Genomic DNA, 20182 nt, shown 5'->3' on the forward strand with positions numbered 1-20182 from the left:
TTCTCTGTCTGTTAATCAAGGGGCTGCTGTGTCTTCCAGGGGTGCTCTGTTGGTCTAGTGGTGTTCTGTTTGTACATCAAGAGGCTGCTGTGTCTTCCAGGGGTTCTCTGTCTGTCTAGGGGAGCTCCATTCATAAAAGGGGCTGCTGTATCTCCTGTTGATCTAGAGGTGCTTATATCTTTGTATGTGTGTTTTTTTGTGCCCCAGTGTACTATATTATTTTTTTTTACAGTGATGCTGCTGGTCAGACTGCAGTGTAATTTTCATATGTAATATTCATACACATATTGTGACACTGTAAGTGGTACCCTAATTTCAACCAAGTATAGTGACACTGTAAGTGGTAGCACAGTGTAATATTCATACACGTATTGTGACACTGTAAGCAGTACCACAATTTCATCCAAGTATTGTGACACTGTAAGTGGTATTCCAATTTCATTCATTGTGACACTGTAAGTGGTTGCACAGTGTAATATTCATACACGTATTGTGACACTGTAAGCAGTACCACAATTTCATCCAAGTATTGTGACACTGTTAGTGGTATTCCAATTTGATCCAAGTATTGTGACACTGTAAGTGGTAGCACAGTGTAATATTCATACATGTATTGTGACACTGTATGTGGAACCGCAGTATAATATTCATACACGTATTGTGACACTGTAAGTGGTATCCCAATTTCATCCAAGTATTGTGACACTGTAAGTGGAACTGCAGTGTAATATTCATACACGTATTGTGACACTGTAAGTAGTACCCCAATATTTCATCCAAGTATTGTGACACTGTAAGTGGAACTGCAGTGTAATATTCATACACGTATTGTGACACTGTAAGTAGTACCCCAATATTTCATCCAAGTATCGTGACACTGTAAGCGGAACTGCAGTGTAATATTCATACATGTATTGTGACACTATAGGTGGAATCGCAGTGTAATATTCATACACGTATTGTGACACTGTAAGTGGTACCATAATTTCATCCAAGTATTATGACACTATAAGTGGAACTGCAGTATAATATTCATACACGTATTGGGACACTGTAATTCATACACGTATTGTGACACTGTAAGTGGAACCCCAATTTCATACAAGTATTGTGACACTGTAAGTGGAACTGCAGTATAATATTCATATGTGTATTGTGACATTGTAAGTAGTACCCCAATTTTATCCAAGTATTGTGACACTGTAAATGGTAGCGCAGTGTATATTATTCATACAAGTATTGTGACACTGTTGGTCAGTAATACCGCAGTGTAATATTCATAAAAATATTGTGACGCTGTAGGTCATTGATACTGCAGTGTAATATTTAAAATTGGGCCAAATTGATGTGTGTGCTGTACCCCACTTTGTTCATGTTTGTTGATATGGAGAACAATCCATTGAGAGGAGAGCAGGAACCACATACTAGTGCTGGAGCTGCTGCCAGTGCCACCAGTCATGACAATACTAGTCTGTCTACGTCATTTACTAAAGCCAATGCCCAAAGGCATACAGTGCTTAAGTCAGGGCATCTAAAATCAAAGAATCAATCTTTTACATTGGTAAAGATAAAAACATCAAAGGGAAAGTTAGCTGCAGAAGGACATAAAATTGGCAATATGCCTTTCACAACACAAAGTGGCAAGGAAAGGCTAAGTCCATGGCCTATATTTATGACTGGTAGCTTTGTCTTTTATGATGATGTAAGCCACTCTCTCTGTAGATGTTTCAAACAAATGAAAATCATTAAGGCACAGGAACCAACTGTGTGTCGGCGGGTGCCATGTGTGAGCCTGACCTCTCCTATACTGTACTCGAAGAGGAGTCTCCTTCCACCATTTGTGCGTCCTCTGCAAATGTGGGGATGAGCAGCAAAAGTGAACATGCTGACATATAAATCGGGGATGCTTCTGTGGAAGTGCACCAGGATGAAGATATTAGTGTCGCTGACGCTAATAAGGATGTCTCAGACTTTTGCTACACTGAATATATATTGGCCAGCCTGAGAACTTAGGTAACGGACTACAAGTCTCAGACTTTTGCTGATAAGCAATGTTATTTAGCATATCACTGCATAGTATATTAGTTTGATGTTTTTAGTTTCTTTGTTAGTTAGCTCATTGAGCCTGTTATTAGCCTAGTGGTATGTGCTGTGTGTTTGTTTTACTCAATTTATTGCTAGCCATATTAGTGGGAGGGTGCTGGGCTTGTAAGCAATCAGTAATTTAACATGCCAGGTCTCCTACATATGGGTCATTAGTAGGCTGGAATAGCCTGGCTGGAAGTGCCCTATTTCAGAAGTGCACAATTCAAAAGTGCAATTTAAGATTAATACTGGCGTTAGACTGGCGTTGAACCGAAGTGAAACAGAAGGGAAACAACCGATCGGCACTTCTAAAAACCTAATCTATATTTGGAGAAAAACCAACAACAAAGGTAATTACAAAATCTCACTGCTACAAGTTCCTGCTGACTGCATAACCTGGACTTTCAGCACTGAACTCTGGTTGCTACTGTTAATGTCAGCTTAACTCTCTAATAATGTCTTTTTACCTTTGCTCTTTTTCCTAGTCTTACATCACCTAGCTACTACCACTCTCTACTCTAAAATTCAATTTATGTTCCCATCTAATCTCCACTTTTTCAAAAGTCAATAATATATTTTTGTTGTGCTAACACTTTACCTCATCCTTACCATGACCATGTTGTCTTCAACTCCTCCCTTCACTCAGTTTCTAAGTAATTTTTTGTACTGCCCTCTAATTCCACCTCTATCCTTTTCCCCTGGTCTCCCCCACCTCCTCCTATCTCCTCTTCTCTCTGCCTTCCTCCCCCTCTTCTCCCATTACTCCATTTTCTTTCTCTTATACCCCCCCAAGGATCCTACTGCCCCACTGCTAATCTCTCCTCCCTTACTTATCTCTGTCACTTCGCCGTACTTTCATCCACGTCTCCTTAATTTCCCTCCCTGCCCACTTCCTACAGGGTCCCCTCCTAGCACAGGAGCACACATGATCCCTACACTCTATTCATCTCACTCTCCCAAAGTAATCTCATCTCCACACTATTGCAACCCTGATAATCTCATTCACATCTCTCATATCAACTCTGTCACTCTATCTTGTGCCCTCTGGAATGCCAGATCAGCCTGTAACAAACTGGCCCCCACGCATAACCTTTTCATCTCCAGCTCCCTGAATCTCCTTGCCATTACTGAAACCTGGATTTTACCCTCTGACACCACTTCTCCTGCAGCTCTCTCTTATGGGGGCCTCACTTTCTCCCACACCCCCAGGCCTGGGGTCACCATGGGGGTGGTGTTGGGGTCCTTCTATCCCCTGGTTACTAATACCAGCATATACCATCAGAACCATCCCTTACATTCTCCACATTTGAAGTTCATGATATAGGCCTCTTCCAACCAGTACACCTCAGAGTAGCTGTCATCTACTGTCCCCCTGGCCCTCCCTCCAAGTTCCTTGACAACTTTGCTTCCTGGCTCACTCACTTTCTCTCCTCAGACCTTCCATCTATTATCCTCGGTGACTTCAATATTCCTATTGATATCCCCACAGAATCTGCTGCCTCCAAACTACTCACCCTCACTTCCTCATTTGGCCACTCCCAATGGATCTCCTCACCCTCCCATGTGAGTGGGCATTTGCTTGATCTGGTATTCACTTACCGTTGTGATATTTCTGCCTACTCCAATTCCTCATTCCCCCTCTCTGACCATCACCTCCTCTCTTTTAACCTAACCCTCTCTCCTTCCCCTCCTCTACCTCCGAAAGCCACCATCACTAACCGCAACATTGAAGCTATCGACACTGCTTTCTTTTCTTCCCTACTTGACTCACTTCTCTCCCCTATCCTCTCTTTCTCCTGCGCTGAACAAGCTGCTTCCCTATACCATGCCTCCCTTACTTCTGCTCTTGTCTCTGTTGCTTCGGCGATCACTACTCATCCTCGCAAATCCACACTTCAACCCTGGCATTCCAAATGCACCAGATACCTGCAAAAATGTTCACGAACTGCTGAGCGACAGTGGAGAAGATTACGCACTCAGGCAGATTTTCTCTATTTCAAATTCATGCTGTCGTACTACAGTGCTCCCCTTTCCCTCTCTAAACAGTCATATTTCAAGAATCTCATCTCCTCCCTATCCTCAAATCCCCAGCGTCTCTTCTCCACTTTCAACTCCCTCCTCTGCCCACCCCCTCCACGTCTCCCCTCCTTTGCTACCTATTTCACATCTAAAACTGATTCCATATGTCAGGACATCATATCCAACCAGTCCCTCAGCTCTCCACCTCCTCCTTTCCTGTATCACCCCTCTCCATCCATTTTACCGACTCTGACATCCTTCTCCCCTGTGACTGGAGAGGAAGTCACGGCCTTTATCCAGTCCTCCCCCCCTTCCACCTCTCCCCTATCCCCTCCCGCCTCCTCCGCTACCTCTCTCCTTCTGCCTGCTCCCATCTTGCCCACCTCCTTAATCTCTCCCTCTCTTCTGGCACTGTTCCTTCTGCATTCAAGCATGCCCTTATCTCCCCCATTCTTAAGAAACCTAACCTTGATCCTAACATTCTCTCTAACTACCGACCAATCTCTCTCCTACCTTTTGCCTCCAAACACCTTGAGCATATTGTTTACAACCGCCTCACCACATTTATTTCCTCCCACTCCCTCCTTGACCCTTTTCAGTCTATCTTCCGTTCTCTCCACTCAACTGAAACTGCCCTCACAAAATTCAGCAACGACCTCCTTGCTGCCAAATCCAAGGACCACTACTCCCTGCTCATTCTCCTTGACCTCTTTGCTGCTTTTGACACTGTGGACCACCCTCTACTGCTGCATATCCTTCCCTCCCTTGGTCTATGTGACACTGCTCTCTCCTGGCTGTCCTTCTACCTCTCTGACCGTTCCTTCTCTGTTTCCTCTCACAATGACTCCTCCCCCCCACAGCCTCTTACAGTAGGTGTTCCCCAAGGTTCTGTTCTTAGACCTCTCCTATTCTCTCTCTATACGTCCTCTCTAGGTAAACTCATCAGCTCTTTTGACCTCCATTATCATCTCTATGCTGAAGATACCTAGATCTACCTTTCCTCACCTAATCTTTCCCCCTCTCTACTGACTTGTATCTCTAACTGTCTCTCTGCTATCTCTTCCTGGATGTCCCAGCGATTTCTCAAACTTAATATGTCTAAGACTGAGCTGATAGTCTTCCCACTCTCCCACATACTGTAACATCATGTCCCACTATTTCTTTATTAATAGATGGCATAACTATCTCATCTATTCCCAAAGTGCATTGTCTTGGAGTCATCCTGGACTCTTCCCTCTCCTTCAAACCACACATTCAGAACCTCTCACAGTCCTGTCATTACCATCTCAAGAATATTTCCAAGATCAGACCCTTTCTCACCCAGGATGCTACCAAAACCCTCGAACATTCACTGGTCATGTCCAGATTGGACTACTGTAACCTTCTCCTAGCTGGCCTGCCCCAATCCCATCTCTCTCCTCTCCAGTCTGTCCTCAATGCTGCTGCTCAGCTCACCTTCCTCTCCAAATGCTATACATCTGCCTCCCCTCTTTTGCAAGCCCTCCACTGGCTCCCATTCCCTTTCAGAACCCAATTCAAGGTTCTCACACCCACTTACAAAGCCCTCACCCATTCCTCTCCCATTTACATCTCTGATCTCATCTCCCTTCACTCTTCTGTCTGCCCTCTTCGTTCACTTAATACACGCCACCTTTCATGCAAATTGATTACTTCCTCCCACTCCCACCTCCAAGATTTTGCCCATGCTGCTCCCCACCTTTAGAACTCCCTCCCTCTCCCCATCAGACTCTGCACCTCTCTATAATCTTTCAAATGAGCTCTTAAGACCCACTACTTCATTAAAGCCTTCCAGCTCTCATCCTAACTTGCTGCTACATCTTCCTTTCTGCCCGCCTACCCCATTCTGTGTCACTCCTGTTTGTCTTCCCTTCCCTTAAAGAATGTAAGCTCTTTCGAGCAGGGCCCTCTACCCTCTTGTGCTTCTCCCTACTGTAATTTAATTTGTCTTACTCCCCACTAGGGCAACTAACACTTGGCTGCTTATGTGGGCGTAAAGGTCACTAATATAGCAATGTTTATTATCCATGTCCTGTATTGTATTGTATTGTAAGTCACTGGTTACTTATTTGTCTATGTACTTTGTAAGGCGCTGCGGAACACTTGTGGCACCGTATACATAAATGATAATAATAATAATAATAATAATAATGTTGATGATGAGGATATTGATAATGAGGATGTTGTTGGTGAGGATGTTGTTTGTGTAAATCAGGCATCAGTGGAAACAATTGTTGCCCATGATATGGAAAAGCCCATTGTCATGCCTAGGCATAAAACAAAAAAATCCACTTCTTATGTGTGGAATCATTTCTACCCAAATCTGGACAACAATTGTCAAGCCAACTGTACCCAATGTAAAGCCAGAGTAAGTAGAGCTAGGAACCATAACCATCTAGGAACCTCCTCCCTGTTACATCATCTACAGCACATCAAAAGTTTTTGCAAAATTCAGAAGCTATGACAAAAAAAGTAACAACCAGCAGTCTAGCATCAGCTAGCTCCCTTCTCTCTGCTCAATCCAAGCTCAATCCAAGCACCTGCCATCTTCATCAACAATATCCTCAATCATGATCAGAAGTAGTCCTGCATGAAATTTGATAAGGCTAACTTAGTCCTCCCTAACCCATATTCCTCATAAGAATTCTTGAGTACTACACCTGCTGCTGCTGCTGGGAGTGGATCTTCATCCCAGAAGGGAACCAGGAGGACTACTAGTAGTAGTTAAAAAAAACAATTGACTGTTTAACAATCCTTTACAGTTGCACAACGGATCACTGACACCATAACATCTATGCTGGTATTAGATGTGCGTACAATATCCTCCATTAGTGCAGTGGGTTTTAGACAGTTAATTAATGTCATGTGTCCCCGCTACAAAATCCCAACTAGATTCCACTACACTAAAAAAGCAATTCCCAGGCTGTACAGGAACATTAAAAAAACTTAATTAGTGTCTTCTATTGTACCCACTGTCCACTTAACCACAGATATGTGGACAAGTGGAACAGGGCAAATGCAAGATTACATGACTGTAACAGCCCACTGGGTGGGTGTATTGCCTTCAGCGGCACCTATAGCAGCAGCAGCATCTATGAAACAGCAGGTCATTCAGAGGCAGACTACTCTGTGTATCACCGGTTTCACTAAGAGGCATATCGCTGACAACCTCTTAGAAAAATTCAGGGAAGACATTGCAAAATGGCTTATCCCACTTGGACTCTCCTCGGGATATGTGATTTTTGACAATGCCACTAATATTGTGAGAGCATTACAGCTGGGTGAATTCCAACATGTCCCATGTTTTGCTCACACAATCAACTTGATGGTGCAACATTTTTTTTTTAAATGACAGCATTCAAAATTTCTGGACATTTTCACCATTCAGCAGGCGCATGTAGAAGATTGCAGCACCTGCAAGAAATGTTGAATTTGCCCCGTCACCAGCTGAAGCAAGATGTAGGTACAAGGTGGAACTCCACTCTTTATATGCTTTAGCGGATGGAGGAACAGCAAAAAGCCATTCAAAGCTACACAACGAAGTATGACATAGGAAGAGGAGGGGGAATGTACCTTACTCAAGCTCAAAAATATTTTCCATGTTGTGCAAAGTGCTGAAACCCTTTGAAGTACTCATCTGTAAAGTGAGTTCAGACATTGCCAGCTTGAGTCAGATAATTCCCCTAATTAGACTGTTGGAAAAGCAGCTTCTGAAGGAACTGAAAAAAAGCGATTCCGCTAAGTATGTCAGACTTGTATATCAAGTCCTTTATTCTCCTCGCCAGGATCCAAGGATTGTCAGGCTCTTCCAATTGGATCAAAACATTTTGGAGACCATGCTCGATCCTAGGTTTAAGTCATATATCGTGTCTTTCTTCCGAATTGACACAGATCTGAAGAGATGCAAAGATCTGTTGCTAAGCAAATTGTCAGCTCAAGCTGAACATGATGCAGCAATGGCTCCTCCTTCAGTTTCTCCAGCAAGTGCGGCTGCCAGGAAAAAACTCTGCTTTTGCAAAAGACCCACTGCTGATGCAGATGAGTCAATACAACCAAGTTTTGACATATGGTGGGGTCTAAAAGAATTGCCTACAATTAAATTAATGAGACCTCTACCGTGGCTTCATCTGATACGGTCACCATTCAAAGACTGGTTGAGGACTATTTTAATGATAAGGCATGTCAGACAATCCGTTTGACTACTGGCAGGAAAAAAGGCAATTTGGAGGCCCTTGCACAAACTGACTTTGCTTTACTTGAGCTGCCCACCCTCCAGCACGTACTCAGAAAGAGTTTTCAGCACAGCTGGGAACCTTGTCAGCGATCGCGTAGGAGGTTACTTCCTCAAAATGTGGAAAAGATGATGTTCATCAAAATGAACTACAAATTTCAGAAGGAAGACCCTTACCACCAATTATGTCCAAAAATTACAGAGGCGGCTGAGGCTGTAATGGTGGATTCCAGCGGGACAAATTAATAATGTGTGAAGATAATGTACACACTGATGAGGGTGAGTAATAAGATGATGATGGCGACATCTTGCCTCTGTAAAGCCAATTTGTGCATGGAAAGATCATTGCCAGAAATGTCAGCTGCCCGTTGGTAGCTTGTTTTGTGGGGGCCCAAACAAACCAATCACTTCAGCCACAATTGACAGTCTCTGTCTCTGAAGTGATTGGTTTGTTAAACTGTGTATGTCCTGTTTAATATATACAACATAAGGGTGGGTGGAATAGCCCAATGACAATTCCACCTTGCACCTCTTTTCTTTGCATTATGTACTGTTTGGAGCATTGCTGCTTGCTATTTTTAATTTTAAAGTTTATTAAACTGCCATCCTGTCTGCCACTGCAGTGCCATTCTCTTTCCTCAATGTACATGTTGGAAGTTAAACTGCCACAGCTGCTGCAATCTTTGACATGTGGTTGCTGAATGCCAAAAATGTCCAGAAATGGTAATGTTCACAGACAGCATCTCCTGCCCATTTAACTTTAAAAACTATTCTGTACCACCAAGTTGATATTGTGGGCAAAACATGGGTTTTATTGTTCACCCATGCTCTCCTCTCCTCCCTCATGAATTTGCTTCGGAATCAAAAAATTAAATTAAATTTACTTCCTTTCCCTCCCTTTAACTACATATATACTTCATCTCCCTCAGGCCTCTTGATTAATGAAAACATATATTTCCTAATGTGTAATGTTGGAAGTTGACCTGCCACGTGTTTGTGCCGCCCACTGCTGCTGCTTAGCTTTGTCAGCCAGCTAGCTTGGTGCAAATGTTGGGCCTAAATTGGATGAAAACAATATTGTGAGCTATGAGGTGGTCAAAATTTACTGGAAATTAATGTTATTTAGGTTAATACTACTGTAGGAACAAAAAAAGCCCAAATTGTGATTTAAGCAAGTTCTATACATTTTTATTTTTTTTAAAATACAGATCCACACCAAATTCAAAACACGCAAGGGAGGTTTTGGCAAAACCAAATCCAGATCCAAAACACAAAGAAGATACAGAATCAAAACCAAAACACGGGTCAGCGCACATTCCTAGTACAAATGGTCAACAGTGTCAAAAGGTTGACATGAAAATGATTGACGTACAAATGGTCAACACATTTTTTTTTTTAGGGTTAGGTTTAGGCACTTACTGGAGGGCTAGGGTTAGGCACTTACCCCACTAGTTAGGTTTAGGCCCCAGGAGGGACGGTTAGGGTCAGTCCCTACCTTGACGGTTAGGGTTAGGCTCCAAGGAGGGAGGGTTAGGCACCAATGGGAGAGTTAGGGTGAAGATTAGGGTTAGAAAAAAAATGTGTGGACCATTTTTGTGTCAACCTTTTGACTTTGTCGACCTTTTGTCTCTTTTGACCTATTACCTGTCTAACATCTGGGGGTATATTTACTAGATTCTGATTTTAGTGTGATATGACATTCGATTTTCATTCAATTTTGCAATTGGAGATTTACTAAAGGCAAAATCGAATTTCAAATCGAACATAAAACCGAATTTCACTCAAATCCCACTCAAAATAAAACATCGGACATTTTACATAGACCAACACACAAATCCTTTATTTACTAATATTCATTTTGAAATCGAACACCAAATCGATCCTCAAAATCCCCAAATGAATAGAACTACTTCATGCTTTTGATTTTAGCATAAACAGGTATGAATGACACAGATGCATGCACAGATCAGTGAGATCCATGCATCCTTCTGTGTGTAAAATGTTTGCAAAGTGTTAAATAAAAAAAAAAATGTTGTGCCCCCCCCGCAAAACATCAAATCACTGTTCAAAATCAAATTCGATTTAGAAAAGACTTCTAAAATTAAATTTTAGTAAATGTGGGATTTGATGAGGGATTTGTTCATTCGATTTGATTCGATTTGAGGTGAGCTAAATCGAACATCAATGTAAATTTGAATTTTGATAAATATACCCCCTGGTATCTATCTAGACATTGTCAACCTTTTAACTGTCTATCTTTTATACCACACCCATAATATTAAAGGTTTTATGTACTAAGGGCCTGATTCAGACCCGTAGAATTTGGGTAAGGCGCGCTCTCTCTTAGATGGGGCGGTGTATAGTGTGCGTAGGTAAGGGTATACTGTATGACAGAGAGACGTAGATGGTAGTGTTGGGTCAAAGGTTTTATTAAGTAGGCACAATGCTGCTTGAGGACAAATGACCCAGGGGCAGTGGGGGGTAGAGCAGGAGGGTGCACGGGGGGGGAAGGTGGGTGGACCTTTTTAGGGGGCTCCTTACCGTGCAGTTCTGGACCAGCACGTTGTCCCTGCTGGACCTTTGGTCGACAGTCTTATCGCCCGGCAAAGTATTGGTGGAAGTCTGTTAGGGGTGGATGGTGTGGCGGCGTCCCGCAAATAGTACAACTTACCTACCGGTAGGTGCCTTGGTAGGCGTTGCGATATGGGGATGGTGATTGGCAGTCTCTAGTGGTGTGTAGCGCCAGGTCAGCTGGCCGTTCTTTGTGTGCTACGGATCCTGGTGCGGCTGTGCCTCGTGCTGCTGACATCGGCGATCTTGTTTGTGCTGGCAGACTGGGAGGTGTCGCAGACTGAGTCAGCGTGGTGATGGAACCCGGGTTGGGTAAGCGGACTGCGACGGGCTGGCGGCTCCGTGAGGTGGGATGCGCGCCGGTTCCCTGTGCATGTGCCACGTGGTGCAGAGGGACGACCGCGGGTGGATGTCCGGATGTGGGATTCCGTCTGCTGACGCTATTGCACGGTTCCTTGTTGTTCCTGCGGCTGATGACACCAAGTGTAGGGCGGAGGTGAGAGGGCTTGGTGCCGGAAGTGCTGCGGTCACAAGGCGGGGGTGCCGCTCGCCGGAGGTGCTGGCGGCTCCTTGTGATCGGCGGTCACTGTGCGCGGCAGGGGGGGTCTCTGGCGATCAAATGGGGTTTCAGGACGTGGTTCTTTGGTGGTGGCTGATGTGGATCTCCAACGCGTTTCGGCTGTGCCTTAATCATGGAGGTTACTGTTACATGGTTTGGCAGCGTTTTAAAGGTTGGTGTGGAGGTGGGTGTGTCCGGAAATGGCCAATGCGGGGGGAGATGTGTGTGCAATGGGCGTGGTCAGAAGGTGGTGGAAATCTGAAGGGGCTCTGTTGCAAGGGACCAATGGGAAGTGTGGGAATGTATGTCAGATGGGAGAGGAAAATGACAGGTGTGTAGGCGGGCTGGGTAGGGAGTGTGCAGGTCTGTGGGAGGTGACAATTTGGGGAGCAGAGTGGTGGGTAGTGGTATGTGTGGATGGTTAATACATATCGAGGATGAACGAGTTTGATAGGGAGAGTGGGTGTGACGACTTGGGCGATTACATGTAGAAGCTGAGTGGTGGCTGTGTGTGCAGGGGTTAAGGGCGAAGTGTTGTCGTGGGGACGTGGGGGTGGTGGAAAGCGGTGAATGCATTGGGATGATGGCGCCGGGAGATGAACCGGCCGCACTGTGGGTAGCTGGGGAAAGGGGGGGGGGTGGAGTGAGAGAGTAGGTTGGGGTTGGTGCTGTTGAGTGTGTGTAGTGTGCTACGTGTCAATGGGATTATGTGTAGGTGTATGGGCTCAGTGAGTAATATGTATGTGTCGGACTTGGTGGGGTTGTGTGGTGTGTGAGGAGGGTGACTGGACTTGGGGAACTGTGGGTGATGCGGGGTTGTGGACGGGCAGGCGGATTGGGAGTAATGATCTAATGTATGGGTGGGTGACTTAGGTGTGGAGGTTGTGTGGGACGGTGTAGATGTCGTGGGCGCGTGACTTGGCTGGGGGGGGTTGCTGTTGCGGGTGGGTGCGGTGGTGGGGGCTGGTAACTGGGTGGGTCGGTTGTGGATATGTTGTTCGTATAATGTTGGTGTAAAAGGGGGCTAAGTGTGGTTGTATGAGTGTGTGGGGTGTGTGTGGGAGGAGTGGTAACGGGAATGGGTCAATACCAAGAGGAGGGGGGTTAAGGTGATTACTTACTAATAGTGGACTTGATCTCGTTGTCGATGTTCAGACCATTGTGTGCGTGGGTTTGGAGTGTGATTATCCATTTGAGTTCTTCCTTATTGAGTATTCTTGTATGGTCCCCCCCTCTCCAGTTCCTTTGCATGTGTCTGATCCCTATGAATTGCAGGCCTGTTGTGCTGCTCTGGTGATGTTCGAGAAAGTGTACCGGTATGTTGTGGCTGTCTGATTTGTTAATGATATTTCTGAGGTGTTCCTTGATTCTGGTATGTAATGGTCTTATGGTTCTCCCTACATATTGCTTGTGGCATGGGCACTGTATGAGATAGATGACATTCTTAGTGTGACATGTGATGTGTTCCCGTATTTTGTAGGTGGTGCCCGTCTGTGAGGAGGTAAAGGATGTGGTGGGTTTTGTACTCCTATAGTGTAGGTTTGTGCAATTGGAGCATGTCCCGCAGTGGTAAAAGCCTCCCTTCAGTGTTCCTTTGTCTATTGTGGTCTGTATATGTATTGGTGGGGGAATGTGGTTTATAACTAGCTTGTTATGTATGTTCGGTGCTTTTCTGTAGATTACTTTGGCTCTGGGCGGTAGTATACCCGATAGTGTTTCGTCTTTCTGTTGAAGGTGCCAATGTTTGTTTATTATTTTCTTGATGTCGTTGGCGTGGGTGTTATACTGTGTGATGAAAGCGGGGTGGTCCTGTGTCGTTGTGGTGCGGGGTTTGTTGTATTCGAGGAGTGGTGCTCTTGCTTCTTCTGCTACTTTTTCCATTGTGTCTTGTAGTGTGGGTATGTGATATGCTTTTTCTGCAAAAATTCTACCAGTCTTTAAACAAGGTAGGAACAGGTACTCCTACCATAGGCGCAGCACTCTCATACTCCCAACCTCCATACCCCCCAGAGACACGCACATTCCCTCTCTCGACCTCTCTCCCCCCCCCTCCACCCCCCTCTCCCCCCCTGCCCCAATCCACCCCCACAGCCATACCAGTGAGCGCGGTTCACCCTCCTTCATCCTGATTCAGACCCGCTCGCTAGTGCTGTGCGCTCTCTAGTGGCCTGATGGTTTGCGAATGCGCATGCTTCGCTCTGTGTGAACTATTCTGTGCGATCACAGGCCGCTCGCTCACTCAGCAAAGACAGCCCAGTGGAATGAGTGACAGGAGAGGCCGTTTGTGTGTGGTAACAGGGGCAGGACACTAATAACGGGGGAGTGGAGGTGCGAACGCAGGCGTGCCTGGGTGTTTCAGCGCTGTTTTTAAGGCGTGCATAATTAACAGGCAGCGTCATAGTACACGTCACATGCCTGTTTTTTACACTGAAGTCCTCACTGTGCTTGCGGCAGGGTAAGGCAACCACAAGTGCTGCGTTCACTACCGATGGTGCGCGATGTACCAATGCTTTAATACACTTCCTGGAGATGACGTGCGCTCACCCTTAGCGGGTGATCGCTTCCCATGTCGTCACTTTGAAAAATGTGCTTATGCTGGATGCGAGCAAACACATCTAGCGAGCGGGTCTGAATCAGGCCCATAGTCTTGAAGAGAGATAAAATGGGTGGAAATAAAGTAGCAACCAAACAGCTGTCATTTTTCAAACATAGCCTGCAAAGTGATAGAAGCTGATTGGTTGGTACTTTATCTCTGTCCACTTTATATCTCTCCAAGGCTTAGTACATAGACCCCTCGATCTCTTGCCATTAAGGTGTTGATTGAAGCTTTTCATGCCCCAGACCAGACTTATGATGCCCATACATCAAGTGTTACAGCGCTGCTGAATCCAGGTCCCTCTTACCTGGTTCGGTGGCGCTGGGGTCCGGGCTGGCGGGGGACAGCGGCGGGAGATCCCGGCACCCGCTGTCAGCAGTTCTCCTCCTTCTCCGGTGGCTGTGTGCAGGTGGCTGCGGCTTCAATAGGAGCGTGCGCGCTGCTCTGCTAAAGATTTAAAGAGACAGGCACGAAATAGGAAATGCTGATTGGGAGCTAAATTGAACTCTGACCTATATAAGGAAGTTCCTGGGAGAACTCCAGTGCCAGAGTATAGGCTCCATTACCATACTCCAGCGTTCCTGTGCATATCCTGATTATCGGTTCTGACCTTGACTTTGTTTGTGACTCTGATTCTGTTCGACCCCTGGTTCCGTGTTTGATATCTGGTTCTGACCTCAGCTTCTCCCTGTGACCCGTTTATGCCTGCTCCCTGGTACCAGCTCCTCGACTAGGCTAAAGTCTTCTGCATTCCAACCAAGTTCGCCAACACCTGTATAGGGAAACCTAACCTGAGGGCCGCGACCTGTGTGTCGGACGCAGCCAAGTCCATACCTTCTTGCGAGGGTCCCTGGTGAAAACCATCCGGCACATTAGACTACACGTCTCAGGAATAGGTCTAGCCAATTCCCTGAATACAGGTAGCATCTACAATCCGTCGAGAGTTGTGACAGAATTCTCTGTCCTTTCTTGGTGAGTGCAGTGATAGGGGCTGCAATGGTTGAATAGTTCCTGATAAACTGATGGTAGAAATTGCAGAAACCAAGGAAGCGTTGTATTGCCTTTAGTCCTGTCGGACGAGGCCAGGATACCAGGGTTTGGCCACAAGACGCAGAGGAAGCGTTTGCCAAATTAAAGCAATGTTTCACTTCGGCTCCCATTCTAAGACAACCCAACTGTGATCAACCATTCTTCCTAGAAGTGGATGCTTCTACGATTGGTGTTGGGGAGGTCTTGTCCCAAAAGGACGAAGGGGGCAAATGGTGCTCTTGTGGTTTCTTTTCCCGTAAATTCTCAGCCCGGAGAAGAACTATGCAGTCGGGGATAAGGAATTGTTAGCCATCAAACTGGCTTTGCAGGAGTGGAGATATCTGCTGTAAGGGGCAAAATTTCCAGTCACGGTTTTTACTCATCACAAGAATCTCACCTATCTCAAAACCGCTCATTGTCTCAATTACCGTCAATCCAGATGGTCGCTGTTTTTCGATCGTTTTAATCTGATTACCTATAATCCAGGTTGTAAAAACATGATGCTTTGTCTCGAGCATTTAGTTCTGCCGAGGAGAATGAAGTACAGGAAGACAAGCCTATTCTGAACCCTGTGTGTTTTGTTGCAGTTGCTAAGGTCAAGATTCCAACAGGGAAAACATTTATAGCACCTGAACTGCGAACCAAATTACTTCAATGGGCCCATTCTTCACGCTTCTCTGGTAATGCAGGAGTAGGAAAAACATTGGAGTTTGTCCTCAGAAAGTACTGGTGGCCAATGGTATGTCGTGATGTCAAAGACTTTGTGGCAGCCTGTATCACCTGTGCTGTGCTTCCGCAACTTCCCTCGGGTTCCTTATGTCCACTTTTGGTACCTGATTGCCCTTGGTCTCACATTTCTATGGATTTCATAATGGACCTACCTTCCTGCCAGGAGTTCAATACAATCTGGGTAGTAGTGGACAGGTTCTCCAAAGTTGCTCACTTTGTGCCATTAAAAGGGTTACCATCGGCTCCAAAATTGGCCAATATATTTATAAAGGAAATCTTCAATTTCCCAAAGACATTGTCTCAGACCGTGGAGTGCAATTTACTTCTAGGTTCTGGAGATCTTTATGCAAGAGTTTTGATATCAACCTGAGTTTCTCTTCAGCATACCATCCTCAGAGTAATAGTCAAATAGAGCATGTGAACCAAGATCTAGAGAAATTCATTCGAATGTACGTCTCAGCCAATCAAGATGATTTGGTTTCTTTGTTGCCATAGGCTGAATTTGCTCATAATAATTTGTACCATGAGACATTGGGGTACTCTCCATTCTTCATTCAATATGGGTTACAACCTGTGATACCTGAGTTGCCGGTTCTTCAGTCAGTAGCCCTTCCAGCTGTGGGTGGCACAGTGAGTCGCTTCCTCAAAATTTGGAAAGAGGTGAAGAAGAAATGATGTACAGCCTCTGCCTGGTATAAACAGGTGGCAGACCGGAAGAGAAGGAAGGGTCCTTCTCTTCCCAGGTGACAAACTTTGGTTATCTACTAAACAATTCCCCACAATGAAATTTGCTCTCAGATTCATTGGGCCTTTTATGATTCTTCAGGTAAGCAATCCAGTGGCTGTTCGTTTAAAACTTCCTGGTGCTCTCAAGATTCCCAAGGTATTTCATATCTCTCTCCTCAAACCTCTGGTGTTCAATCGATATTTGAGACATTGCAATCCTCCTTCCGTAATTCCAGTATATCACAAAGAGGAGTATGAAGTTGAACAGATTTTGGACTCCAGAATGTCCCAGGGTTCAGTTCAATTTCTGATAAACTGGAAAGGATGTGGTCCGGAAGAATGTTGTTTTGTTAAGGCTTCAGATATTCATTCACCTCAACTCCTTCTAAAGTTTCATCAAACGTTCCCTGGCAAGCCGTTTGTAGGGTGTTCAGTGCCCACCCCTAGAAGGGGGTGTAATGTCACAAGGAAGTTCCTGGGAGCACTCCAGTGCAAGAGTATAGGCTCCATTACCATACTCCAGCATTCCTGTGCATATCCTGATTATCGGTTCTGACCTTGGCTTTGTTCGTTCTGCTTGACCCCTGGTTCTGTGTTTGATATCTGGTTTTGACCTTGGCTTCTCCCTGTGACCCGTTTACACCTGCTCCCTGGTACCTTCTTGTCCGTTTGGTTCTGACCAAGCTCGCCGACTACGCTAAAGTCTTCAGCATTTCAACCAAGTTCGCCAGCACCTGTATAGGGAAACCTAACCTGAGAGCTACGACCTGTGTGTCGGATGCAGCCAAGTCCATACCTTCTTGTGAGGGTCCCTGGTGAAAACCGCAGGCACATTAGACTCCGCACCTCAGGAATAGGTCTAGCCAGTCCTCTGAATACTTAATTAATTCCATCCCAAAAATTATTGGAGATGGGGATTTCTAACATGTTGGATTTTGCAGATCGTCAGAGAATATCGGAGATCGGAAAGTGGCAATTCAGATTGGAGAATTGGGTCGGGGATCGCAGATCGAGGGAATCAGCTATGTAACTGATGTAAGGGCCCCATTATTGTTACTCTGTCTATTTGAGCATAGAACAGTCTTTGATAGGACGCTGATAGGACCCTGGCTCAAAAGCTTAAGATCTTTATTTGCCATCCATTCTGGTAGAATAAGGTATCGCAAGTCAATCTGGTGGGAAAAGAGTGGTCGTAATGAGTTTGCATAGGTGTCAGGTAACCAGTTCTTTTGCCTTTATAAAAACATGGTCACAGTCCACTGTCCAAATTTGTTTCTGGCTACATTGTAAGAGATCATGTAATTGGTGGTTTAGGGTTGCTAGATTCAGTGTATAACCTTCAGTGAGGGTATACCCAGGGTTCAATAAAGATGTCACCAGATGTAGTGTACCAGGAAATTAACAGCTCACACATAAGAATTCACAGAGGCTTGAAGCTGCTGCGGCATGATTAAATCTAAATTCAAGTAGGCTAAAGGACCTCTGATGTCACAACCACGTGACTCGCAACGGTAGGGAAGGAGCAAGGTTGGCTCAAGTTCAGAACATGGGAGCCAAGGTGTACCCTCGAGGGCTCACTTTGCTCGCCACGCTTTGGGGAGGTTACTATTCCTAATAGATGTCCACGTGTATAGTAAAACTGCTAGCCTACCAACCTTGTCCCTCCTCCTGCCGTCATGGGTCACATGGTTGTGACATCCAAGGACCCTTAGCCCACTTGAATCTAGGCTTTTACTTCCTCAACACACACAAGGTAAAGCAAACATTGGTTACAGCAGAGCAGATTTGACAACACAGTGGTAAAACAAGGAACTGCACATTCAACACAAATAAATTGCTAACTCACACAGTTACTCCTAGTTGGGTAATATACATAGCAGTGCCCGTCAGCATAAAAGTAAAGTCTTCTCAAGATCCAGAAGAGGATTGAGGACCAGTTCAAATAAATAGTGAGTAACAGTTATGGTTGGAAGCAGATGAATGTTTGTAATAATTTTACAGTGATTGATTCATGTTGTATGTTTCATGAATTGATGAGTGTATCATGTTTATACTACCCTAAGTTCCACTAAGCTATATAGGAATTAATTAATAAGGAATCAATTTAATAAAATGAGCAGGTAACTCATAAAGTAACACTAGTGAGTTTACTCTTTATGATTATGCATTGTGTAGTTTTATATGTTTATTTCTTTTTGCTTTCACTATCAGTGTTCAATGGGCCTGATTCAGACTCGGACGCAAGTGGCCGTTCGCTCGTTCCGCCGTACGAGCGAAAAAATTTAAATTCAAGTGCTCGCTCGTATGTTCGCTCGCAGCTAATCTTCCGCCCCATATTTTCACAACCCCTCCTCTAGCTAGCGAACGTTCGAAATAGCAACCGTCCGTCTCCTCTTTGGTTGCAAGGAAGGCTCGCACAAGTCAAATCCGGAAGTGGCCCTGTCAGTTTTCGATTGCCTGCTATTTCATTCAGCAAACATACTTGAATCGATTAATAGCAATCACTATATTAATTAGCTTAATTGTTATTCACATGTTTGCAATCCTTTTTTTTTTTCAATGTCAATAAACTTTATTATTGTTAGTGTGTGTCATTGCTTCCGCAGAATACATACGGTTGGACCAAGGGGATGGTTTTTCAAAATTAAAAGTTTGTTTGAATGCTACTCTTGTTTGGCATTTTTTTTCTAGCCCGATTTTTCATCTTTTTAATTAATATTTAAATTAGCTTACGCATGTCACTGCATCAAGCCTATCATAACTCACATTATATTTGTGAGGGTGTAGGTCACATGACTCATACAATAACCAATAGAATGCTTTTTGTTAATTTACAAAGTACATTAGCCAATCAAAATTTTTCTAGGACCTTTATTAAAACTGTTTTGTGTAAAAAAAATCATTGCCATCATGAGAGCCGCAGCTTTTTGTAGACGTGAGCTCCTGGTCCTCTCTGATGTGATGGACCGGAGAATCACACACCAGCCGCACCCCATCACTAACCTCCGCAAGCGGCTGGCCTACGCGGAGGTGCAGCGCCGCCTGCGTACGATCGGTTACCGCAGGAATATCGGCAAACTGGAAAGGAAGTGGTCCGATCTGAGGCGCAGATCCCCACGCCTGTTGGCCAATTTGCGTCAGTAAATACAGGAAAGTAAGTGTTTTTTTAAATTATATTTAAAATGTAAGCATACCTGCGTGTGCATGTTTACTGTATAGCCCTGTTTCTTTATTTTGGCCATACCTGCGTGTGCATGTTTACTGTATAGCCCTGTTTCTTTATTTTGGACATACCTGTGTGTGCATGTTTACTGTATAGCCCTGTTTCTTTATTTTGGCCATACCTGCATGTGCATGTTTACTGTATAGCCCTGTTTCTTTATTTTGGACCTAACTGCATGTGCATGTTTACTGTATAGCCCTGTTTCTTTATTTTGGACATACCTGCATGTGCATATTTACTGTATAGCCCTGTTTCTTTATTTTGGACATACCTGCATGTGCATGTTTACTGTATAGCCCTGTTTCTTTATTTTGGACATACCTGCGTGTGCATGTTTACTGTATAGCCCTGTTTCTTTATTTTGGACATACCTGAGTGTGCATGTTTACTGTATAG

The sequence above is a fragment of the Taudactylus pleione genome, unplaced genomic scaffold (genome assembly GCF_031769625.1).
Source record: "Taudactylus pleione unplaced genomic scaffold, aTauple2 ptg000181l, whole genome shotgun sequence".
Taxonomy (NCBI): domain Eukaryota; kingdom Metazoa; phylum Chordata; class Amphibia; order Anura; family Myobatrachidae; genus Taudactylus; species Taudactylus pleione.